The sequence below is a fragment of the Benincasa hispida genome, chromosome 6, assembly GCF_009727055.1.
Source record: "Benincasa hispida cultivar B227 chromosome 6, ASM972705v1, whole genome shotgun sequence".
NCBI classification, from domain to species: Eukaryota; Viridiplantae; Streptophyta; class Magnoliopsida; order Cucurbitales; family Cucurbitaceae; genus Benincasa; species Benincasa hispida.
The window spans coordinates 44,374,048-44,398,936 of NC_052354.1; the positions used below are offsets into that span (position 1 = coordinate 44,374,048).

General features: G+C 34.3%; 1 long non-coding RNA gene across 1 annotated transcript; it reads left to right on the top strand.

The window, feature by feature from the left end:
* The first annotated feature begins 17,464 nt into the window (after nucleotides 1-17,464).
* LOC120079382 lies at nucleotides 17,465-19,125 on the top strand. The gene is made up of 2 exons (XR_005482228.1): nucleotides 17,465-17,846; nucleotides 18,082-19,125. It is a non-coding gene; the product is annotated as an uncharacterized LOC120079382 (long non-coding RNA).
* The last annotated feature ends 5,764 nt before the right edge of the window (nucleotides 19,126-24,889 follow it).

Sequence of the window (24,889 nt, forward strand, 5' to 3'; positions counted from 1 at the left end):
AAAGTGGGTCGTATCCGTAGTGTCACCAGAATAAGGTATCCCTCATTTATCCTTATACTACAGACCTTTTAGGTTATTACTTAAGGCATGATTCACTTGTATATCTCATATACATACTTAAGTTTACATACAATAACCACAGATCTTTGTTTTTTGGATGTGAGTAAATGCAAATAAAATAACTCTTATTTTATTAATAACAATGTGTACAAAGTTTAAAAACTACGAGACTTCAGGAGAATTAGGTCACCAATTCCAATAGAATTCACTCCTACCCGACTTAAGGTTAGTAGATAAGTTGTTCTCTTAAGCATTGATCCTTGTCTTGAACAATGGGGCCCTGCCCTCTCATGATCAAGAGGGTCACAGTTTATAAGTTGGACTATAAATCAATTGTTCGATGGAGGATCAGTGGCAGCTTAAGAAGAAAGATGTATTTATAAGAATAAAGCAGTAATTTTGACCTAGCTATAAATACGAACGACATGTGAAGGATCGACTTACTAATTATAGTTAAAATGGACAGAAAGACATCTACGGTGAGGATAGTGCAACTATCAAGCTAGAATGGTGTGACTCTGTAGTTAATGAATATTGATTAATTCGATCTAAAGAGTTTAGCCAATTAATCTAAACTGTTGAAGCCCATGATCTTTAGGTCCATAAGGTCCCTTTACTAGGTCGTAAAATATATCTTGGACTAATGAATTGAATCCGGAATTAGGCTTTTGTATTTGAAGTGTTCAAATTCGATTTAGAGTTTGATTAATTGTATTCGATATAAATAAACGTTTAATTTATCGAATCTAAACGAAATTGGAGAGATTAATATATTTAAATCATGATTTAAATTTTGAATTACATGAATATGATTAATGTATTAATTAGGTGTTTAATTGATTTAATATTTGATATTAAATTATTAGTATTTAAATTGATTAATTAAATTTGTTTAATTAATTATTTAAAGAAATCATTTTTCAAAATTAGAAATTCATAATTGAATTAAAATTGATTTTATGAAAATCAATTTTGATTTATTATTTTGAAAATGATTTTTTAATTTAAAAATAAGATAATGGATTAATCTGACTTTCCACTAAATTGAACACCTAAGCATTAAGGTAAATCAAGGTAAAATAGATTTACTTGTAATTGACACATGCTTAGTGGAAAATTCTCACTTAACTTGGATATTAGATTCAGGCGTCACTAACCATGTTTGCACTTTTCTACAGGAAACTAGTTCTTGTACTCAACTCTCAGAAAATGAAATGACTTTCAAAGTGGGCACAGGAGAAATCATTTCAGCTGAAGCAGTGGGAGACATCAAGTTGTATTTTGGAGAATCTTTCATTTTTTTTTAAAGAATGTATATTATATACCCAAAATGAAAAGAAACTTGATCTCCATCTCTTGTCTATTAGAAAATATGTATAAAGTATCTTTTGAAATCAATGAAGTGTTCTTTTTTTCAAGAGGTGTTCATATTTGTTCTGCTAGACTTGAAAATAACTTATATGTATTAAAACCAATTGAAGCAAAATCCATTTTAAATCTAGAGATGTTTAAAACGGCAGAAACTCAAAATAAAAGATGAAAAATTTCTCCTAACACCTATCTTTGATACCCTAGACTTGGTCACGTAAATCTTAACAGGATTTAGAGATTCGTAAAAAACAGTCATCTAAATCAGTTAGAAGCCAATTCTTTACCGCCGTGTGATCATGTCTTGAAGGAAAAATGACTAAAAAATCTTTTACTGGAAAAGATTTTTGTACCAAAGAACCCTTAGAACTTATACATTTCGACCTTTGTGGTCCAATGAATGTCAAAGCTCGAGGAGGATATGAATATTTTGTCAATTTTGTTGATGACTATTCAAGATATGGCTATATTTACTTAATGAGTCACAAGTCTGAAACTCTCGAAAAGTTCAGAGAATTTAAGACAGAAGTTGAAAACTTATTAGGAAAAAAAATTAAAACACTTCGATCAGATCGAGGTGGTGAGTGTATGGATTGACAATTCTAGAACTATTTACTAGATCATGGAATTCAATCCCAACTCATAGCATCTGGAATATCATAGCAAAATGGTGTTGCAGAAAGGAGAAATCAAAACTTGTTAGACATGGTTCGTTTGATGATGAGTTATACTCAGTTACCTCAATCTTTTTGGGGGTATGTAGTACAAACTGCTATATATATTCTGAACCTGATTCCCTAAAAAAGTGTTTCAGAAACAATTTATGGGGATATGCAGTACAAACTGCTATATATATTCTGAACCTGATTCCCTCAAAAAGTGTTTCAGAAACACCATATAAATTATGGAGAGGACATAAAAGTAGTTTACGTCACTCTAGAATCTGGGAATGCCCGACACACATGTTGGTGCAAAACTCTAAGAAATTGGAATGATGTTCAAATTTATACCTATTTGTATGATACCCTAAGGAAACAAAAGGTGGATTGTTCTATGATCCCCAAGATGATAAAATATTTGTATCGACAAATGCTACATTCTTGGAAGAAGATCAAATTAGGAATCATTAACCTCGCAGTAAACTAGTATTGAATGAAATGACCAAAGATACTACAGACAAATGAACAAAAGTTGTTAATCAAGCTGGTCCATCAACAATAGTTGTTGTCTCATCACATCCTTCTCAAGAGTTGAGAATGTCTCGATGTAGTGGGAGGGTTATTCATCATCCTAAACGTTAAATGGGTTTAATAGAAACTCGGGACGTCATACTAGATGATGGTCTTGAGGATCCATTGACCTTTAAATAGATAATGGAAGATGTTGATAGGGAACAATGGATAAAAGCCATGGACATAGAAATGTAATCAATGTACTTCAATTATGTCTGGGAACTTGTAGATCAACCACATAGGGTTAAACCTATAGGTTGTAAATGGATCTACAAGAAAAAGCGAGACCAAACTGGCAAGGTGCAAACCTATAAAGCCAGACTTGTGGCAAAAGGTTTTACAAAAAGGGAGGGGGTTGACTATGAAGAAACCTTTTCTCCTGTTGCCATGATAAAATAAATAAGGATACTTTTATCCATTGCCACATATTATGACTATGAAATATGGAAAATGGATGTCAAGACAGCTTTCTTGAATGGTCATCTTGATGAAAGTATTTACCATTGGGTTTTATGTCCTAAAACTCGTGGTTTGTAAACAATAAACTTATTCTGTAAATCAATAAATTTGTTATTGAAATTTGATTCAATAAAGTTATATTTAATATATGAATTGCTTATTTTATTTTAGAAATAAATCCAATAAACTTAAAGATTCATGACTATTACATGAGTACTTGAACTTTATGTGGAGACATAAAAGTGGATCAGGTTCAAGTAAATAGTCTAAATGATTTATAGCATATGAATAAGGTTGGGTGCCATATTATGGTAATACTATCGGATGCGACCCACTCTGTAGTTGTTATGAGGAGCTGTAAAGTGCTACAGACGAAGTGATCATAATTCGTACATGTAGTGACATGAGGAGTGAGGCCGCCCTGCGCAATGAGTTTGCACAAGATGGGACCAATAAATAAATCACTCTTACTTTATAACGCTGTTTGCTATTTAAGACTGGCTATTTCAAAACGATGACCAGGTAACGTGACCTTAATCTTGAGCTAACTATGAACTCCTGTTTATTCGAAATTATCCATAGATTTACATCGGTGAAGGTTGGCTCAAAATCTCCGGTTGAATAAGCCTCCCATTTCAGGGGTAAATTCGGGTAGATAGCTGGGGACATAGGGTGCAAGATGGAATTCACTTCTACCCGCTTTCAGGGATAGTAGAGAGGTTGTTCCCTTAAGTGCTAACTATGGGTCTTGAATAAGGAGTCCTACCCTTTCATTGGCCCGAGAGGGACTCGGTTTGATGATCGGATCACAAACCAATTATTCATTAGAGGATCGGTGAGACTTAAGGAATAAAAGGTAATCTTAGGGGTAAAATAGCCTTTTGACACAGTCATTATTACGAACAACTTGCGAAGATTTAACTTACTAATAATTGTTATATCGAGTGGACACAATATATCTACAGTGAGGGGAGTGCAACTACGGGATTTAATGGAGTGACCCAGCAGTTAACGAATAAGGGTTAATTCGGTGTAAAGAGTTTAGCCAATTAATCTCGGATCGTTAGAGCCCATGATCTATAGGTCCATTAGATCCCCCTACTAGCTCACAAACGGATATGCCTTAGAATAGCATGATATGTTGATTTAAAACGTTCAAATTAACATTAAGGAAATTAGTAATTATATGTGATATAATTACACATTTAATTTTGGAACTAAATGAAATTGGAGAATCAATTAGTATTTAAATATGATTTAAATATTAGGTTCATGAATAGAGATTCATGGTAGTGGAATTTGTGATTAGTTAATTTAATATTTTATATTAAATTAATTAGAATTAATTAAATTGTGTAATGAATTACTAATTATTAGTTTTATTAGAAAATTAATTATTGAATTAATTTTTGTAAAATTAATAAAAATTTCAAATTTTAATTAAAGAATTAAAAATTTGAAGGTTGATTTTGAAAATCAAAATAAAAATTTGAAAATTAGTTTTAATTTTGATTTTGAAATTTAAAAATAAAAGAAAATGGGAAATTGGAAAACCCATTTTGTGGGATTTTTCTACTCACCACCAAGGAGCTCATTCACCAAACCACTATGTAATTCTCAGCAAATTTAAGACAGCAGCTGTAATTCTTACGTGTCTCTTGATTGCATGATGGTCATGCAATATATAGCTCAAATTCTGAGTGAAATGGCCATGCAATTGTTGTTGAATTACAGAGAAAACGAGAGATTGAAGAAGACTATTCTTCAAAGTGAAAACCAGGAAACCTTTCTCTAAATTTCCTTCAATTCAAGCTTATTTTGAGTCCCACAACTCAATATAAGGCTCCAAGAGAATAGTAGGGAAGACCTTGTGGTGGTTCACAACCAAAGGAAGGGATTGCAGCTAAAGATCAAGATTCAAGAGGTTCTTCAAAGGTATGTGTTGAAACCCTCCTTTTAGTTTATGAGCATGCTGAATTTGAAGCCAAAATTAATAAATTAGAATGCTTAATGATCTCCTTTTCTTCCGTTGTATGTTTTCTCAGTCTAACAATTGGTATCATAGCATCATTTAAGCATTCAATGCGGTTTAATTTTGGCTTGTGGGTATTTTTCATAAGTTGTATAAAAATGATGAACTGATATGGTTTTTCTGAGTTTTGGCATTGTTTCCTCTTCAATTATGATTGTAATTCTTGTAATTGGCTCTTGATTGATGGGCCTTAATGTGTGATTAAGTGTTTATAATTCCATTGGAGTCATTAGAGTTGCAGTTAGGATGTAATTGAAGAAATAAGTGAAGAAGTTCGAGCAACAGAGCTATTTTTCCAGTCACTGCTCAATACTTGATGCACGATGCCTCATACTCGATGGTATTTTGTGAAATAATCAATGCACGATACCATATCGATGGCATACTCGACAATATTTTGTAAAATACTCGATGCGCGATGCCATACTCGATGGTACTCGATGGTATTTTGTGAAATACTCGATGCACGATGCCATACTCGATGGCATACTTGATGGCATCTTGTGAAATACTTGATGCACGATGCCATACTCGATGGTATTTAGTGAAATACTCCATGCACGATGGTACTCGATGCTTGAAGGCATACTCGATGCTCGATGGCATACTTGATGCTTGATGGTACTCGATGGTTTTTGCCCCGTTAAGCCCAATTTTGAGCATTGGAGGTTTGGTTTGACTGGTTCAGGTCCATTTCAAGGCAGTTCGAAGCAATTCAGAAGTGTTTTTGAGCCGGTTTTTGCTGAATTTTGTTATAATTAGGCCTTTGTTTGGTTGAAAATGCCAAAACTAAAACCATATCAATCTGTGTTTAATTATTTATGCATGTGATGTATATTATAATGAAATAAATAATGTATGTGCGTACAATATGCCATGTATATTTAAAATCCCATCATAGGAAACATGTTACATGCATTGAAAGTATGTTATTAAGTGTTATAATCTATATAGTATGCATGTATAGGGTTTCAAATGTTTTAATATAAATGTTATTAAATGTTGAATGCCTTCCATATATGTTATGGATGCTTAGCATGTCTAAAATTTTGTAAGTTGTTATAAAATTGAGTTAGACACTTAAATCCATAACAAAGATAAGTTGCATGCTCACGTAGGTTAAACACCTGTTTTAATTGTTAAAATAGGTCGACATCTTGTAAAATATGGTTACAAACTCAATCGGTATATAATCATGTCTAAGGCTAGGGGTATTTAAGTTGACGGTCTATGGAACACCTCCTACCTAGGGATTATGGCCGAATAATTGAGCGTTGTTAACTAGTTGTATGAGCAATACATGAACGGTGTGAGGTTTTAAAATTATTTTATCACCTAGACATCGTAGGTTAAATCCAAATATAAACATTATACTTGGATAAACACCTAGACTTAGATTGTTTAATTAGTCGGAACATTCCTAAGTAAATATATACCCAAAACAAATGTCAGGACATTTCAGTGGGAATTTAATAGTATATATGATATATTATTAGAACACTTTAGTGAAAACTTAAGAATGCTTCAGTGAAAGATTAATAACATATACGATATGTTATTTTAGCTTTCACGTCCCTAAGAGTTCACAATCGAGATTCATGTTTCGTTTCGTGTCACCCTGGGTGTGACCTCTATTCGGAAAGTGTTTACATGAATCGAGATCATGATGAATAGGGGAAGTTGTTCACAGTAAAATCAAAAGTGATGTTTTGATTTTCATTCTCACGTCCTAAGAGTTTTACACCGTGAGATTCATGTGACGCTTCGTGTCACCCTAGGAGTGACCTCAATTCGGAAAGTGTTTGCATGTATCAAGATCAATGTGAATGGAGGGAAGTTATTCAATGTAAAATCAAATATACGATATATTGATTTCAACTCTCACATCCCTAGAAATTTCACACTGTGAGATTCATATGATGCTTCGTGTCACCCTGGGAGTGACCTCCATTCGGAAAGTGTTTGTAAGGGTCAAGATCAAGGTGAATAGGGGAAGTAGTTCATAGTAACTGGATGAAGGATATGCGTCAACGTGTCCTGCGGTCTCTTCCATTTATTTGGACCGTGAGATTCCTATGTTGCATCTGCTTGTCGTCTTTAAGTCAGCCTTGCTAGTCATTTAATGACGCTATCCCCTCAGAGGGTTGTAACATAGAATTCGAAACAACTCAAACTCCAGAAATGGATAGGATTTCTTAGGTTGTTTTCCAACCTTGACTTTCCAATTCGGTAACATTGTTGGAGCCGACCTCTGAGGTCTAAAAATGGAGGGTTATACTTATGGAGTATTTTAGATCCAAGTGAGAGATTTGTTTAGTAAATGTCCTAAAATCGCAGTTCGTAAATATTGTTAACATATTATATTTATTCAATAAAAGTATTATAGCGTATTTTATTCAATAAATTGTTAGGATATTGCATTCTATTATAAAATCCAATACGAATCTATGCTAATAATATGAATACTTTAACTTTACGTGGCATAAAGAGGATCAAGTTTAGTATATAGCCAAATAATTTATAAGTATATGGATGAGTTGGGTTACCTCATTCTGGTGACATTATTAGATGCGACCCATTTTGTTATTGATACAAATGTGTGATTCCAAAATCATTCATGTGGAGAGTGTGAGTGAAGGCATCTATGCAATGAGTTGCATAAGTCGGCCTCGAAATTTTCACTTTATTTTATAATGACCGTTTACTGTTAAACTAAATTATTTTCAATTCAATGACCTAGAGTAACTCGATCTTATCATGAGCTAACTATGAATCCTGTTTATTCGGGATTATCGTTTGATCTGCATAAGGTGAGAGTAGTCCAACAACACTGCTCAATAAGCTTCCCATTTTGGGGATAAGGCTGGATAGATAGTAAGGAACATATTCTTGCAAATGGAATTTAGTTCTGGCAAGATGGAATCACTTTCTAACGACTTAGGTAGCAGATAGGTTGTTCTCTTTGTTGGAATTTTATGTCTAAAACTCGTAGTTTGTAAATTAATGACTATTTGTATTATTTTTCGATAAAGTTGTTATTGAAATTGTAATCTTGAATCCAATAAACTAAGGTCCTGAGGTTATTTAATGTAGTTTGAACTTTATGTAGTGACATAAATGTGGATCAAGTTCAAATATATAGCCAAAATGGTCTATAGTATATGAATAAGGTTGGGTGCCTTATTATGGGGACACTATGGATGCGGTCCACTTTGTAGTTAGTACAAACGATGTGATCCTGAATCGTTCATATAGAAATATGTGAATGGGGGGATCCTATGCAATGAGTTTTCATAAGATTGAACCATGAAATAGTCACTTTTTACGTTCTAAATGCCGTTTTATGTATATGTGCAAGACGAAATTCACTCCTACCCGTTATAGGGATAGTAGATAGGTTGCTCCCTTTAGTACTGAATCCAGGTCTTGAACAAGGGGCCTTACCCTCTCCTTGGCCTGAGAGGGGTTCGGTTTATAAGTTGAACCTTAAACCAATTGTTCATTAAAGGATCAGTGGAACTTAAGGAACAAGATGTAGTCTTGGGGGTAAAATGGTTTTTATGACCCAGCTGAGATTACGAACAACCTATGATGGATTAGCTTACTGATTATGGTTATATCAGATGGACAAAGAGTTTAGTGGAATGACCCGTTAGTTAACAAATGTTGATTAATCAAGTTAAAGAGTTTTACCGATTAATCTCGGATTGTTGGAGCCCATGATCTGTAGGTCCATTAGGTTCCCCTACTAGCTCATATGGAATAAACTTAGAACAGTATAATAGAATAATTCGAATTGTTCGAATTAGGTGAAGAGAGAGAAACCGACAAATATATGTGATATAGTAGTCGGTTTTCAGTTTAGAGATACAACTTTAATATTTCAATGTGATTTAAATATCAAGAATATGAATACTTTCATATTCAGAAGCTTGGAAATAATGGAAATGACCAAAGTTGTAAAAAGTCAAAGAGTTGACTTTTTGACTTTAAAAAGTCAAACTTTGACCGACCTTATATTCAAATGTGATTTGAATTTCAAGAAAATGAATGTGGATTCATACTCGGGAGGTCAAAATTAGTCAACACGAAAAAATCATAAAAAGTCAAAATGTTGACTTTTTGGTCAAAGTTTGACTTTGACCAAATGACTATTTTGCCTTTGACTAAAGTTAGTAGGAAAATCCAAACTTTTGTTGGATAATTCCACTAACAAAATAGTGGGCTAGGTGTTGGCTTATAGTGGAGACATTAAGCCCACTTAGATAGTGGATTCTAGGTGTTGGGTTTTTATGAATTTATTTCATGCAATTGTTGCATAGTTTTTTCTATAAAACAGGCTCTTGAATTTGGATTAAAGACTTTTGCCATTTTTAGTTTCTCAAAATTGGGCTGAAAAAATTAAAAACCCAACCCAAAAATCTCCATCTTTTTTCCATATCTGTCTCTCTCTTGGATTCTTCATCCACCGGGTCCCACAACCCGGTTCTGAGTCCAGAGAATAGTAGGTCAACTCTAGTGGTGGTCAGTTGAGTTCGGGTCGAGATTCAGTGAGGAAAAGCGGTTTTTGGGAGCCTCAAAGGTAAGTTAATTTACTGTTTTCCCTTCATTTTGCATGCTAAATTCCTTTTGATTAAAAGCAATTATAGTGTAATTAGATCCTTATTCCACTGCATATGTCTCGTGTTCCATCTCTCTTAAGTGCTGATTTCTGGTATTGAATAATGGGCCCTGCCCGCTCATGATCGAGAGGGTCATGGTTTATAAGTTGGACTATAAATCAATTGTTCAATGCAAAATCAGTGGGAGTTGAAGAAGCAAGATGTATTTACAAGGGTAAAACGGTAATTTTGACCTAACTGTAAATACGAACGACCTGTAAAGGATCGACTTACTTATTATAGTTAAAATGGACAAAAATATATCTACAGTGAAGAGAGTGCAACCATCGAGCTATAATGGTGTGTTTCAGTTGTTAATGAATATTGATTAATTCAGTCTAAAGAGTTTAGCCAATTAATCTCAAATTGTTGGAGCTTATGATCTGTCGGTTCATAAGGTCTCTCTACTAGCTCGTAAAATATAACTTGGATTAATGAATTGAGCGGATTTGAAATGTTCAAATTCGGAATTAGGGTTTTCAATTTGAAGTGTTCAAATTCAATTTAGGGTTTGATTAATTGTATTCGATGTAACTAAACGTGTAATCTATCGAATTTGAATGAAATTGGAGAGATTAATATATTTAAATAATGATTTAAATATTGAATTACATGAATAGGATTCATGTATTAATTAGGTATTTAATTGATTTAATATTTGATATTTAATTATTATTATTTAATTTAATTATTTAAATCATTTTTCAAAATTAGAAATTCAGAATTGAATTAAAATTGATTTTTGAAAATCAATTTTGATTTATTATTTTGAAAATGATTTTTTAATTTGAAAATTAGATAGTGGATTAATCCACCTTTGGTTGGATTAATCCACTAAATTGAACCCTAAGCATTAACATTAATGAAATTTGAAGTGTCAAATTTCATTAATTCTAAGTGCTTGCATGAATTGAACATATAAATTGTTCAATTTTTCAGATTAATAGGCATGCAAACTCAATTTTTCAGATTAATAGACATGCAAACTCAATTTTTCTGAAGATTCTGAAAAAAATCTCTTAAGCTCAAACCCTCTTTTGAACTCACTTAAATCCAGCTCAAATTCAGAGATTCCACCTCTCAATTCAAGTTAAAGAATAGTAGAGAAGGTCTCTGTGGTAGTCCTCTGTTGTTTTGATGACCTAATTCGTGGAGAGAAGTTGAAATACAAGAGATTTATCAAAGGTTATATTTCTTGAAACCCTTCTCTTTGAAATTTTATTTCAATGTATGTTTTAAACTCAAATTAAGTGTAATTAGAGTGCTTATTCATTCTGATTTTTTCGCTGCATGTTAGTTTACTCTATCAATTGGTATCAGAGCATGATTTAAGTACTCAATTACAGGACTACGCAAAACTTATGTTTGCCTAATAGCCAAATCTTGAACAAGAGATGTTAGTTGAAAAACTTGACTTTTAAGTTCATTTATTTCTCTTACTTCTTGTTCTTCCTTACGTTGAGCTGTTTGTCTCCAAAGAAGAGCATAAAAGATATTCATATCCGCCATATTTAAACAAGTGACTCAAAGAAAGAAAATTTTTTCTGGTGTTTTTAAAGTTTGCTAGTCAAATTTAGCTAAGAATGAGATTAAATGGTTTAGTCATTACCCGACAACGACACCATTTTGTTCAGAAGCTAAATAGATGTCGTTAATTCTACCTAATTCGAAACAAATGAAATTTATACAGCTCAAACAACAACTAAAACTAACTAATAGTTACAACAAAAGTAAGAGGTCGATCTACAGGGAAGGCTTGTTTAATCTTTTCTTAAACTAACTTTCACTATAAAAACAATAAAACGGGGGGTTTTGTTGAAACTAGAAAAATACTAAAAATCAAGAAACAAAGGATAAATGTAAATAAGTATAGATCAATCTTGCTCATAATTGAAGTTAGACGTTCAATGCAATTCCTATCATCGAATTCTACAAATTAAATTCACAATCGAATTATGCTCGTAACTACTTACTTAACTCGATTAAGCTAGCCTCTACAAAGGTGGACAACCAGCAATAACCTAGTCAAGAGAGCGTCCTAAAAATTAATTGAGGTTGGATAGGCCTAACCCTAATCAACCTACATGCTTCTACCTCTATTGGGTTTGATAGCGATCATATAGAATAGAAAACACGTGCATTAAGTTTTAGGATTCAATTGCGCTGTTTAATTGTTAACATAGCTTACTCAAGTAACCGAATTTTCTTCAAATCTAGTAATTAATGCATCTTGGGAGTAGAACACACAATTACTATTGCCTCTTATAGATCTTGGCTAGACATTCTATCAAACACATTGAAAGCAACGCATTCAATCATGATTATGACAAAACGAAGCATCTAGGCTATATATGTTCAAGATATAGATCATTCAACATGCTTCAAGAACTAAAAGAACATATTCAAGAATGCTCAATTCATACTGCAAATGATAAAGAAAAAGAGAAAACTCAAAAGAATTACAAGAACCCTTGAAATTAGAAACAAGATTCAATAACTACTTCACAAACTCATAGACAAACTCATGAAGAATTACAAAAATGTTGCTTACAATCCAAAAATTAAATCAAAATCTAACCTAAATGAGAAACAAAATTACCAAAGAGACGATGATACAGAGAGAAATCTCAGCCTCCATGAGAATTTTGCTTCCTTTTTTGCAAAAATAAAGAAAAAGTATTTATATTCGAAGGGTAGCGTCACGACGCTGAGGTTAGCGTTGCAACGCTAAATCATAAAAAGGCCAAGAAGTGTTGATCTTGAGTCGTGACACTGTGCTGATGCTTGGTTGCGCAAGGCGCGAGCGAGCGCAAATGGTCCCGTCAAAATCCGGAGCATTGCAACGCTGTCTTTTTTTGCAGCAGATCGATGCTTTCTGTCTTCAAGCGTTGATCGACACTTCTGAGAGGATTGTGACGCTGGGCCTGATGCCATTATGGTAATTACTTCGATTTTCTTGAACTTTGTTGACTTTTTGGTCATTTTTTAATCCTTTTTAGCTTAATTTCTCGAAATGACTCCTAATCACTATCAGGACCGTTTTACCTACAAAATGATCATTCAAAAAGTAAACAAATAACAAAATTTTGAGGGAATTAACGTAGAAAATATATATCTCTTAAAGATTTATCAACAGGATTGACTACAACTTGACCATCTTGCTCGACGAGCTATAGACTTTCCAATCCTTAATAAAAACCAAGGAACAGAAGGGTGAGGCCAATGTTGCCTCATCCTTTAAGGGTTCTATAGAGGTTCGACCTCTGGAACTAAGTTTGTGCCTTCTTTTTCGAGCACCAAAAAGTTAAAGAGAAGAAAGGTAGAAAGGGGAAAGCTAACCCACCAGTTGTTGTCCAAAAGGGCAACAAGACCAAGGCTGCAAAGGATATCTATTTCCATTGCAACCATGAGGGACACTGGAAGAAGAATTATCCCAAATATTTAGCAGAAAAGAAGAAGGCCAAGCAAGGTAAATATGATTTACTTGTTTTGGAGACTTGTTTAATGGATAATGATGATTCAACCTGGACAATAGATTCGGGCACCACTAATCATGTTTGTTCTTTAATTCAGGGTATTAGATCTTGACGGCAACTGGAGGCTGGGGAGATGACGATGTGTGTTGGAACTGGGCACGTCGTCTCAGCTACAGTAGTGGGAGGGCTTCGACTTTACTTACAGAAACTTGTTTATTAGAGAATGTATATGTGGTTCCAGGCTTGAAAAGGCTAAAGTTGAAAATGTTGGGGATGATGCCCTAAACTCTCGTGTCCTGTAGTTTGTAAACACATTTTTGAATGAATGCTTATGATTTGCTTTGAACATTGGATGTTTTATTTTCTTTACCACAAACCAATATACTAAAATCCTTGGTTGTCATTATGTAACTTAAGCATGTATATGGAGACATACAAGTAGATCATGTCTTAAATGATAACCAAAATGGTCTATAGTATATGGATATAAGAGGAAAACCATATCTTGGTGACGCTGTGGATGCGGACTGCTTTGTATAATAATTACAAGTGTTGTGACTTGCTACAGATGATCTAATCCTGATCATTCATGTAGGGACATGCGAGCGGGAGCGTCCTATACAAAAAGTTTGTATAAGATCTGACCATGAAGTATTAAAGTCTTGTTACATAACGCTGTTCATGACAGAGACTTCACTTCACTAGGATGACCATAGGTAACATGACCTCAATCCTGAGTGAGTTGGGAACTTCTGCCTTTGATGACGGTCTTTTGATTTGCATGGGTGCGAGTGGCCTGATCGCCGACTCAAATCTACCATTTTGGGGATTCGTCTAATCTGGGAGCTAGAAACTCAGCTACACAAGATGGAATTCACTCCTTCTCCAAAGCAAGGGTAAGTAGATAGATTTCTCCCTTAAGGGCTAATCCCGAGGCTTAAACGATGTGGCGTCACACACCTTCTCATGACTCTAGAGGTGTCCACACATAGTAGGACTATGTGTATTGTTCATTAGAGGGATCAGTGGTACTTAAGGAGTTAGATGTAATTACATGAGCAAAACGGTAAATTGGCCCAGCTATACATATGAGTATCTGTGAAGGGTTATCGTACTGTTGATTAGTTATATCCAATGGACACAAAAATATATCTGTAGTAAAAAGAGTTCAGCTGTTGGTCTTTAGTGGAATGCTTGGCAGTTAACGGATGGTGGATCTCGTGGATAAAGAGTTTAGTCAGCTATTTATATACTGTTGGAGCTTCAAGCATTAGGTTCATAAGGTCCCCTTGGTAGCTCAATGGATTCAAGTTGAGAATAAGTTTTTAGGTCAGTTTGAAATGTTTGATAAGTAATATTAAACTATAGGTTAATAAATATAATATGATTATATTTATTATTTTAATTTGACAATTATGGGATAATTATGCATGTCGTTTTCTCCGTAACCATGCATTAGTAGGAAGTTCCAATCATTTTTCATAATTGAAGAATAAAATGAAAATCGTTTTCATTTTACATGAGATCACGTATTTTGCTCACGAAGTATATGCTGCCTATCGCTGAGTAATCTGAGAGACTATACGATAGCTCAAATTTACTACACGATTGCATACGCATGCACGCTTCTTTCTAAATGATCGTCTATGTTTCTCTAAATGATCATTTAGTGCTGAGCATTTACTAAACGATTGTATAGACGATCATAGCCTTTTTTTTACACGATCGTGTACTTCACCTAAACAATCAAGCATTTTTTCTATACGATAGACTAAGCCTTCTCCCACTTACTTGATCGTTGTATACGATCTTCATATCCTCCTCCCCTCTACCAAATCCCAACAGAGCCCACTTTTTGGATTCTTACACCGAGAATACCGAAGGTTCCAAGTGGTGGTATCATCCTCATCCTTCTATTCGTGTGGAGACTGTTCGTGGTAGACGATCGGGTGTTGGTGAATGATTGGCTTGACGTTCCAACGAGAGCGAGATGAGTTTGTTCGCTTGGAAAGAATGAGCTTTGCTATGAAGAAAGAGTCTTCAACTGGTATATATTCGTTCTCTTGTTACTTATTTGTTAAAAGCATGCCGATAATTTACAGTATGATGCATATCTATATGTTTGAATGTAAATGTGGTAATTCTGTCACAATGTCTTTGGAAAGATCCACTTTTGCTTAGGGGTACTTTTGTATAAGAATTCCTTCAAAAAACACATTAAATAAAACCATTAAAATATTTCGATCAGATCAAGGTGGAGAGTATATGGATCTAAAATTTCAAGACTATATGATAGAACATGGAATTATATCTCAACTCTCTACACCTGGTACACCTAAGCAGAATGGTGTATCAGAAAGGAGAAATCGAACCCTGGTGAACATGGTTCGGTCTATGATGAGTTATGCTTATTTACCTGACTCGTTTTGGGGTTATGCAATACACACTGCAGCTTACATTTTGAACTTCGTTCCGTCCAAAAGTATTATTGGAACACCTTTGGAATTATGGAATGGTGGTAAAGGTAGTTTACGCCATTTTCGAATTTTGGGTTGCTCAACATATGTGTTAGAGGTAAATCCTAATAAATTGGAACATCGTTCAATACTGTGTCTATTTATAGGTTACCTAAAGGAAAGAGTGGTGGTTACTTCTACAATCCTAATGATAATAAGATGTTTGTGTCGATAAACGCTACATTTTTAGAAGATAACCATGTAAGGGAACATAGGCCCCACAATAAAATTGTGTTGAGTGAACTTTTCAATAAAACTACTGAACCTTCAACAAGAGTTGCTGAAGAACCTAATACCTCAACAAGAGTTGTTGAAGTTGGATCATCTAGTAGGTCAAATCCATCTCAAGTGTTGAGAGAGCCTCGATGTAGTGGGAGAGTTGCGAACCCCCCTGTTCATTATATGGGTTTAACAGAAACACTAGCTGTCGTAGTTGACAGAGATGTTAAGGATCCATTGTACTATAAGAAGGCAATGGAGGATGTTGACAAATATGAGTAGATCAAAGCATGGATCTTGAAATGGAGTTTATCTACTTCAATTCAATTTGGGATCTTGTAGATCAACTTGATGGGGTAAAATCTATAAGTTGCAAATGGATCTATAAGAGAAAACGGGGTGCTGATGGGAAGACGCAAATGTTCAAGGCTAGACTTGTGGCAAAAGGTTATACCCAAGTTGGGGGAATCGACTATGAAGAGACTTTCTCATCTGTTGTCATGTTAAAATCTATCCAAATCCTCCTGTACATTGCCTCGTATTATGACTATTAGATTTGACAAATGGATGCCAAGATTGTTTTTTTGAATGGAAATCTTGAAGAGACCATTTATATGGAGCAGCCTGAGGGATTCATAACCCAAAATCAAGAGCAAAAGGTTTGTAAGCTTAATCGGTCCATTTATAGATTGAAGCAAACTTCTTGATCTTAGAATATAAAATTTGATGTTGTGGTCAAATCTTATGGTTTTGATCAGAATGTTGATGAGCCTTATGTTTACAAGAAAGTCCTCGACAGTTCGATAGCTTTTCTAGTATTATATGTAGACGATATCCTACTCATTGGGAATGATGTAAGTCTACTGATTGAAATTAAAAATTGCCTAACGACCCAGTTTCAAATGAAAGATTTGGGAGAGATACAGTTTGTTCTAGGCATTCAGATCTTTAGAGATCGAAAGAACAAAATGCTAGCCTTGAATCAGGCATCGTACATTGACCAGATGCTAGCCAAGTTTTTGATGCATATTTCCAAAAGAGGTTTACTCCCTTTCAGGCATGAAGTTATATTGTCTAAGGAATAATGTCGTAAGTGTAACACCCCGTTTTATTTTGTAGTTAAACTTTAATTTATTTTGTAATTAAGCTTTAATTTATGTTGGATTACTTGGATAAATCAGAATACGAGATTTATGTATTTGACTAAGTTAAAATACAATTTAAATTATTCGAAATTACTTAAGTTTTAATTTAGCTTGTATTTGAAGATTTGATTATCTATGGAGCTAATTAAATTTGTTGTTGGAAGTTTTAAAAAGAATATATATATATGTATGTATGTATGTATTTTTGGAAGAGGAATGGGGAATTTGGAATTTAAAAAGGAAAAGGAAAAGGAAAAGGATTTTAAGTATATTTATACATGTGGGAATGGAAAAAAAGAAAAAAAAGAAAGAGAAAGAAAATATAATTTCTTTTCTTCTCTCTTTCCTCAACCGCGCGGACGTCTCCCCCCTACCCTCCTTCTCGTTTTTTTTTCCTTCTTCAAGCACGCGTCTCTGCCCCTAGCGCCGTTGAAGCCAGTCGCTCGCCTCCTGCTCTAGATCTACAACCGCTGACCCCAGCTGACGCCTCCCCAGCTGTCGCCGACTGCCCTCTCCAGTCGTACCGCTTCCTCCAGCCGTCAGCTCCATCAGTGACCAGCCGCCGCCGCCGCCAGCCCGAGAGCATTCTCCACAGTTGTGCGTTGCCAGTCACCATCCTCTAGCCGCGCCGTTAGCCGCCACTGCCCAGATTCTTGCGAGAATCTTGAAAAATCTTGGGTAAGATTTATTTTCCTTGGATTTTTTGGAGTGTAATTCACCCATTTGATTTTGGGTTAAATTAGTAACCTTTCTTTGATTTGAAACTTAGATTCAAGATTTGGGATTTTGGGTTAAATTTTATTTTTGGAGTTGGTTAAGTTTTGTGTAAGTTGTAGTTGGTTATCCTTTAGACTTAGACCGACTCACTTTTTAGGCCATAGTTGCTAAACTAAACTTGTGGTTAATGTCATAGGACTGATTCGAGTTTTACCCAAGAGTTATTAAGGATTGTGACCAAGTTGAGGTAAGTGGTACTAGATTAGATTTATAAAGTTAATTAATGGACTCTAGAAGCATGATTTTGTCGTTGTGATATACTTGTTGCATGACATTTATGAGTATTAAGAGCATGTTTGAATTTCTAATCAGTACTGAAATTATGTATGTGATGCATGATTAGATCGATAGGGCAGTTACCATTTCGCCTTGACGCATGCTTTATTTTAGAGAACCGACGGGTCTACTTTCATGTTTGACGGTATGCTTACGGGTGCTAGACATGCGTGAATCGTCTGGTTCACACGTTCATGTTATTTTTCCATGTTTGATGGTGTGCCTATGGGCCGCTAGACATGCGTGAATCGACAGGTTCGCGTTCATGTTATTTTTTCATATTTGACGGTGTGCCTACGGACTGCTAGATATATGTGAGTCGACAGGTTCACGTTCATGTTATTTTTTTCATGTTTGACGGTGCCTACAGGCCGCTAGACATGCGTAAATCAACAAGTTCACGTTCATGTTACTTTTTCATGTTTTGACGGTGTGCCATCAGGCCACTAGACATGCAAGTCAAGGCAAGACAATACATCCTTTGGTTTCTTTTCATCATCTAAGACCGATGTAGTTGTTTGAGCCACGGGCCATCATTCTCTGCTCGTGGATGCATAGCCTTATCCTGGTAATGGGATCACTTACTGAGTATTTTATACTCAACCTTTATCTTTATTTGTTTTCAGGTAGCGACTGACAAGAGGAATCCGTGATAATGCCAAAGGAACTAGATTCGCTTCCGCATTTGAACATTTATGTTTTCTCATGTTTTTATTTTATTTTATTTGTGATTTTTCTTTTATTATTTACTTCATGTTAAAGGGTACCCGGGTCAAACGATTTAAAATCTTGAAATAATGGCAGAATAGTTTCTTATACACTTCAGGAGTCCAAAATCATGTTATTTTATTTTATTTTATTTTCATCAATGTGAATATTTATGAAGTGGGGTTTTGGCCAACTACATAAATCCTAGATTCTGATTTATCCAAGTAGTCCAACATAAATTAAAGCTTAATTATAAAATAAATTAAAGTTTAACTACAAAATAAATCGGGGTGTTATAGTAAGACACCTCAAGAGGTTGAGGAAATGAAACGGATCCCTTATACATCAGCTGTTGGTAGTCTGATGAACGTGATGTTATGTACTAGACTTGACATCTGTTATGCAGTGGGGATAGTCAGCAGATATCAGTCTAATCCAGGATTTAATCACTGAACCGCCGTTAAGAATATCCTCAAGCATCTACAGAGAATGAGGGACTATATGCTCGTGTATGGTTCTAATGATCTGATCCTTACAGGATACATGAAATCTGATTTTCAGATTGATAAGGATTCTAGGAAATCTACATCAGGATTAGTGTTCACTCTTGATGAAGGAGCAGTAGTCTGAGGAGTACCAAGCACGGGTGCATTGCTGACTCCACTATGGAGGCTGAGTATGTAGCGGCTTGTGAAGCTATTAAGGAAGTTATGTGGCTCAGAAAATTCCTAACTGATCTAGAAGTGGTTCCAGACATGTTTAAGCCTATTACCCTTTATTGTGATAATAGTAGTGTTGTGGCTAATTCCTAAGAGCCTAAAAGTCACAAGCGCATGAAGCTAGAGCTGAAGTATCATCTCATCTGAGCGATTGTGTATCAAGGGGATGTGATCGTCATACAGATAGCTTCGAAGCACAAAGTTGTCGATCCATTTACAAAGGCCCTTTGGCTAGAGTGTTTGAGGGTCATTTGCAGAGTATGGGTTTATGAGACTGGTCACATCTAATTTAGGACAAGTGGGAGATATTGTAGTGGACGCGTATTATGCCCTAGTTTACTGTTTTGTGTACTTGTATATTAGTATGACTTTTATGATGTACACCCCACTAGCTTTAGGACAAGTGGAAGATTGTTAAGGTTGATGTCCTAAATCTCGTTGGTCTTGTAGTTTGTAATTGTAATGTAAAAGTAATTTTATTTATTTAATAAAATATGAGAAGACATGTGAGCGGGGGTATTTTATACAAAAGAAGTTTGTTTAAGACCGGACCGCGAAATGACTAGTCTCATTATATAACACTGTTAATAATAGACACTTACATTTCACCATGATGACCATAGGTGACATGACCTGAATCCTGAGTGAGTTGTGAATTTCTGCCCATGAAGGCTGTCATTTGATTTATACGGGTGATAGTGGCCAGATCGCCAACTCAATAAGTCTACCTTTTGTGGATTTGTTTGATTGGGGAGTTGGGAATACAGCTACACAAGACGAAATTCACTCATTCCCTAATGTCTGGGTAGGTAGATAAATTGATCCCTTAAGAGCTGACTAATTCACTCATTCCCTAATGTTTGGGTAGGTAGATAAATTGATCCCTTAAGAGCTGACTCCAGGGCTTAAACAATGTGGCATCACACCATCTCTTGGCCCCATAGGAGTTTGGTCATCGTTGGACTATGATTAATTATTCATTAGAGAGATCAGTGGTACTTAAGGAGTTAGATTTAACTACAAGGAAAAAATGGTAATTTTGTCTCAACGAGCAATTTGTGAAGGGTCATTGTATCGTTGACTGGTTATATCCAATGAACACAGAAATATATTTATAGTACGAAAAGTGCAACTACCGGTCTTTAGTGAAGTGATCGACAGTTAATGGATATTGAATAATTTAATTAAAGGATTTAGTTAATTATTCAAGTACCATTGGAGCTTCTACAGGTCTATAAGGTCTCTTCTGTAGCTCAACAAGTTTATTGAGAGAATTAATGGTATTCTCAAATGGTATTCAAGTACCATTTGAGAATCAATTTTGGATTAATTTGAATTGTTCAAATTAATTGAGAGAATTAATTATATATGATATAATTAGTTTAACTTAATTACATATGATATAATTAATATAATGTATTTGATACATTATAATATAAAGTTTATTTGAGAGGAAATAAATATTTGAATCTTTTTAAATATTAATTATATAGATGAGATTCATACAATTAAATTTAGTATAAATGTAATTTATATTAAATTCTATGCACGCATGAGAAAAATTGTCACATCCCCAGACTACTCTCTTAGCCTAGAAAGAGACATGGCTGCAACAGTCATATACTAACTCTTTTTAAATATATGATAATAACATGAAATCTCAAACATAGCAGCTGCCACTAAAGCCAAATAAATATTTATAGAGATTACAACACGTCTCATAAGTCCCAACTCCTAAGACCTAGTCCCTACATGAAACAACTACAACATGTGTACAAATATTTATAGTAACCACCTAGTTGACGGGTTACTAAAACTCTTGACTTTAAATGGTAGAGCAGATGCAGAGCTATCTTTGGTGGATTTGACCGCTACCTGGGGAAAGAAAACATTTAAAAAACGGAGTGAGTTTCTAGCCCAATGAGTGACTTAAGAAAGAAATCTGGTTCTCATGCATAAGTCTCAATAAAGAGATCATACTGAAACATAAGTCTTTACAATAACATTGTACTGAAATGTAAACTTTACAGTAACCTTGTACTGAAATATAAACTTTCCAAGCATTAAACATGTAAAGTTATTTTCATCATAAAACATTAAATTGGTCCTTAGTTGAGAATAACCCTGCTATAGTTAAATCCCAATGTCAATTCCTTTGTCAAGAGAGAACCCTTTTGCTCAATCTCTGACATCAAACTACCTAAGTGCACGTGGTTATAACTAAGTACCGTCATACCTTAGTACTATTGCTCAGATATCTTCTTAGTGTCCTTCAGTATTGAGCTGCTCGGATACCTTCTCAATGTCCTTCAGTATCGAGCTTGAAGTAACATTAGTCATACTAAGACTTACTCTTTAAAGCATGTAAAGCTAAACGCATAGAAACGTGTCTTTAACGGCTCTAACGCATGCTTTGTGCATTTAAACACACATAAATAGTTTTACAACATACTTCCTTACCTGGCATGTGTTTGAAAATATAAACTCATAGTTTGCTTGGAAAACTACTTTGTAAAATAGCTAGCATGAGAATAATTTTTTTTAAAATCATGGTTTCTTTAAAAACATTATAAATACTTAGTCATTCACAACTTTAGAGCTACTTCTTAAAGGTTGATATGCTTCTAACAATGGTGTCAATCCTAACCTTCTATGTCATAACCACGAATCTTCATGCAATGCAGATAAACATTTATTTTCTACTATAGGACAATCTAATAGATCAATAGTATAAACATTTTTATCTCTATTTTCTACAAATAGAACTTTTCCATCACATGCATTTTCTATTGTACAATTTTTATCACTAAAAATTACTCTATATCCTTTATCACATAATTGACTATTACTTAATAAATTATGCTTTAAACCATCAACCAACAAAATATTTTCAATAAGAAAATTTGAACCGTTATTAATATTACCTTTGTCAACAATCTTACCCTTTTTATTGTCACCGAAGGTAACGTATCCTCCATCTTTCTTTTCTAGGTATGTGAATTTTGTGTGGTCCCCAATCATATGTTTTGAACATCCACTCATCGTCGTCGTCGTCCTCTCCAAAAGCCATAACGCACAGATTTGCTACTTTTTCCTCGCTTTCGTCCCAAGTAGCTTTCATGGCCCTCCTGCTCTTCTTTGAAATGGCTTTTCTTTGAGGACAGTCCCACTTCACGTGTCCAGGCTTTTTGTATTCATAACAGATGATTGTATCTCTGTTGCTCTTTTCTCCTTTGCCTTCTTGATTGTTGACTTTCTTTGAGAAGTTCATTTTCCTAAAATGCTTTTTGAACTTCTTGGTCAAGTAAGCAAACTCCTCATCATTTAGTTCAGCTTCAGTTTCAGAGTCCTCTTGAACTTGAGTGAACTTTAATGCTAGACTCTTCTTCTTTTTGACATCTTATTCCACATTGGCCTTCATGATTATCTCATGTGTCATGAGAGATCAAGCAAGCTTCTTCGGTGGAAGTTTTGAGAGGCCTTTTGCTTTTTGGATTGCCGTCACCTTAGCTTCCCAACTCTTAGACAATGATCTAAGAATTTTTCTCACATTTTCAGAGGTGGTATAAGATTTTCCTAATCCCTTCAAAACATTAACAATATTCGTGAACTTAGTAAACATTTCAGATATAGTTTCATTTGCATCCATTTTAAACAATTCATAATTATGAACTAACATGCTAATCTTTGACTCTTTAACTTGATTAGTTCCTTCATGAGTTACTTCAAGCATATCCCAAATTTCTTTAGCAGAATTACATGCAGAGACTCGATAAACTCATCAGACATAAAGCACAAAACAGACAGTTCATGCTTTAGCATTAATAGAAAACTATTTCTAATCTTCATCATTTTCCTAAACTTCTTTCCATTTTCCAATCCAGTAGTTTCCCCATAAGCAAATCGAAACAAATAAAGTTTTTTCGAAAAAGAGGAAGAGAAGTATATAATATAAATATATATTAAAATTTTTGTAAAAGAACTACTTTCCAAATATTTAGATGTTAATCAAAAAGATTTCAAAAAATAATAATAAGAGAAGTAGAGAAAAACAATATCGTTTATATACCAATTTTTCAAGACAGCATAAAAATCTCTAAGATGAAAATCACCCTTATTAAAACCTTAATTTTCCCAAAACTTTTATGCCAAAATTTTTACAAAATTCCAGATTAATAAGAATTAAAAAAAAAGATCAGACCATCAAACATCAGAGAAAAGAAAATAATAAGACAAAGCTTATCTTCCAAATTGTAGGATCTCAAGGCAACACTAGGTGGTGAATAGGGTTGAATTACCCTTTTTTTTTATAAATCAATTTTATCTCTAAATAATGCTCAATAAAAGTTAACCAACTAATTTGATTAAAGAAAATTGTATGCAAGACAACAACTTTAAATCATGCAAGTTCATGATGACTTCAAATTTAAAGACAAATTTAATCAAGGATAATTAAATAACACACCTTAAAAAATAAATCATCGTGCAATTTGGAAAGATTAAAGAAAAATAACTAAGACAAGAAGCAAAATTTGAAAACAAGAAGAAAAGAAGGACGAGAAAACAACCGGGAATTTTGTGGTTCGGCAAATTGCCTAACTCCACCCTCCAAAACTCCTTCTTGGTATTCACTAAGTGAATCCTCTTGAGGTGAGGACCAAACCGGACACATCGACCCTCTTTTTCCGTGGGCTAAGAAGAAATCCAAGATCCTTTTACTTGGTTAAGGATCGAACACCAAATTTTCTTTTTCTCCAACCCAAGGTGTACCCACCTTGAAATACAATTCTGCAAAAATTAAAAAGAAAAAAAACCCTCACAATATTACCTCTTGAAGGCTAACTACCCATAAGTTGAGCACATCCAGAAAACCTCACAAAAATAAACTTCTAGGCCAATTTTAGGAGCAAGCAGGACAAGATTTGAGAGTACGAGAGACATTGAGAGTAAAGAACTTGATAGCTTTTTTGGTGTGTCCATGAAGAGTAAAATCAAGTCGAATTTATAGGCGAGGAGGAAAATATTTGGTGCATTGGATATGAATTGAAATGAAGAGTGAATTGAATAAAAAGTAGAAAATGAAAGATTTGAAAAAGAAATTTTGAAATATTGGAATTATTGAGATTTGGAGAATAAAAAAAATTTGAAAAGGAATTTTGAAAGATTGGAATTATTGAGATTTGGAGAATAAAAAGGATTTGAAGGATGAAAATTTAGGAAGGAAATCAAATTTGAAAAGGC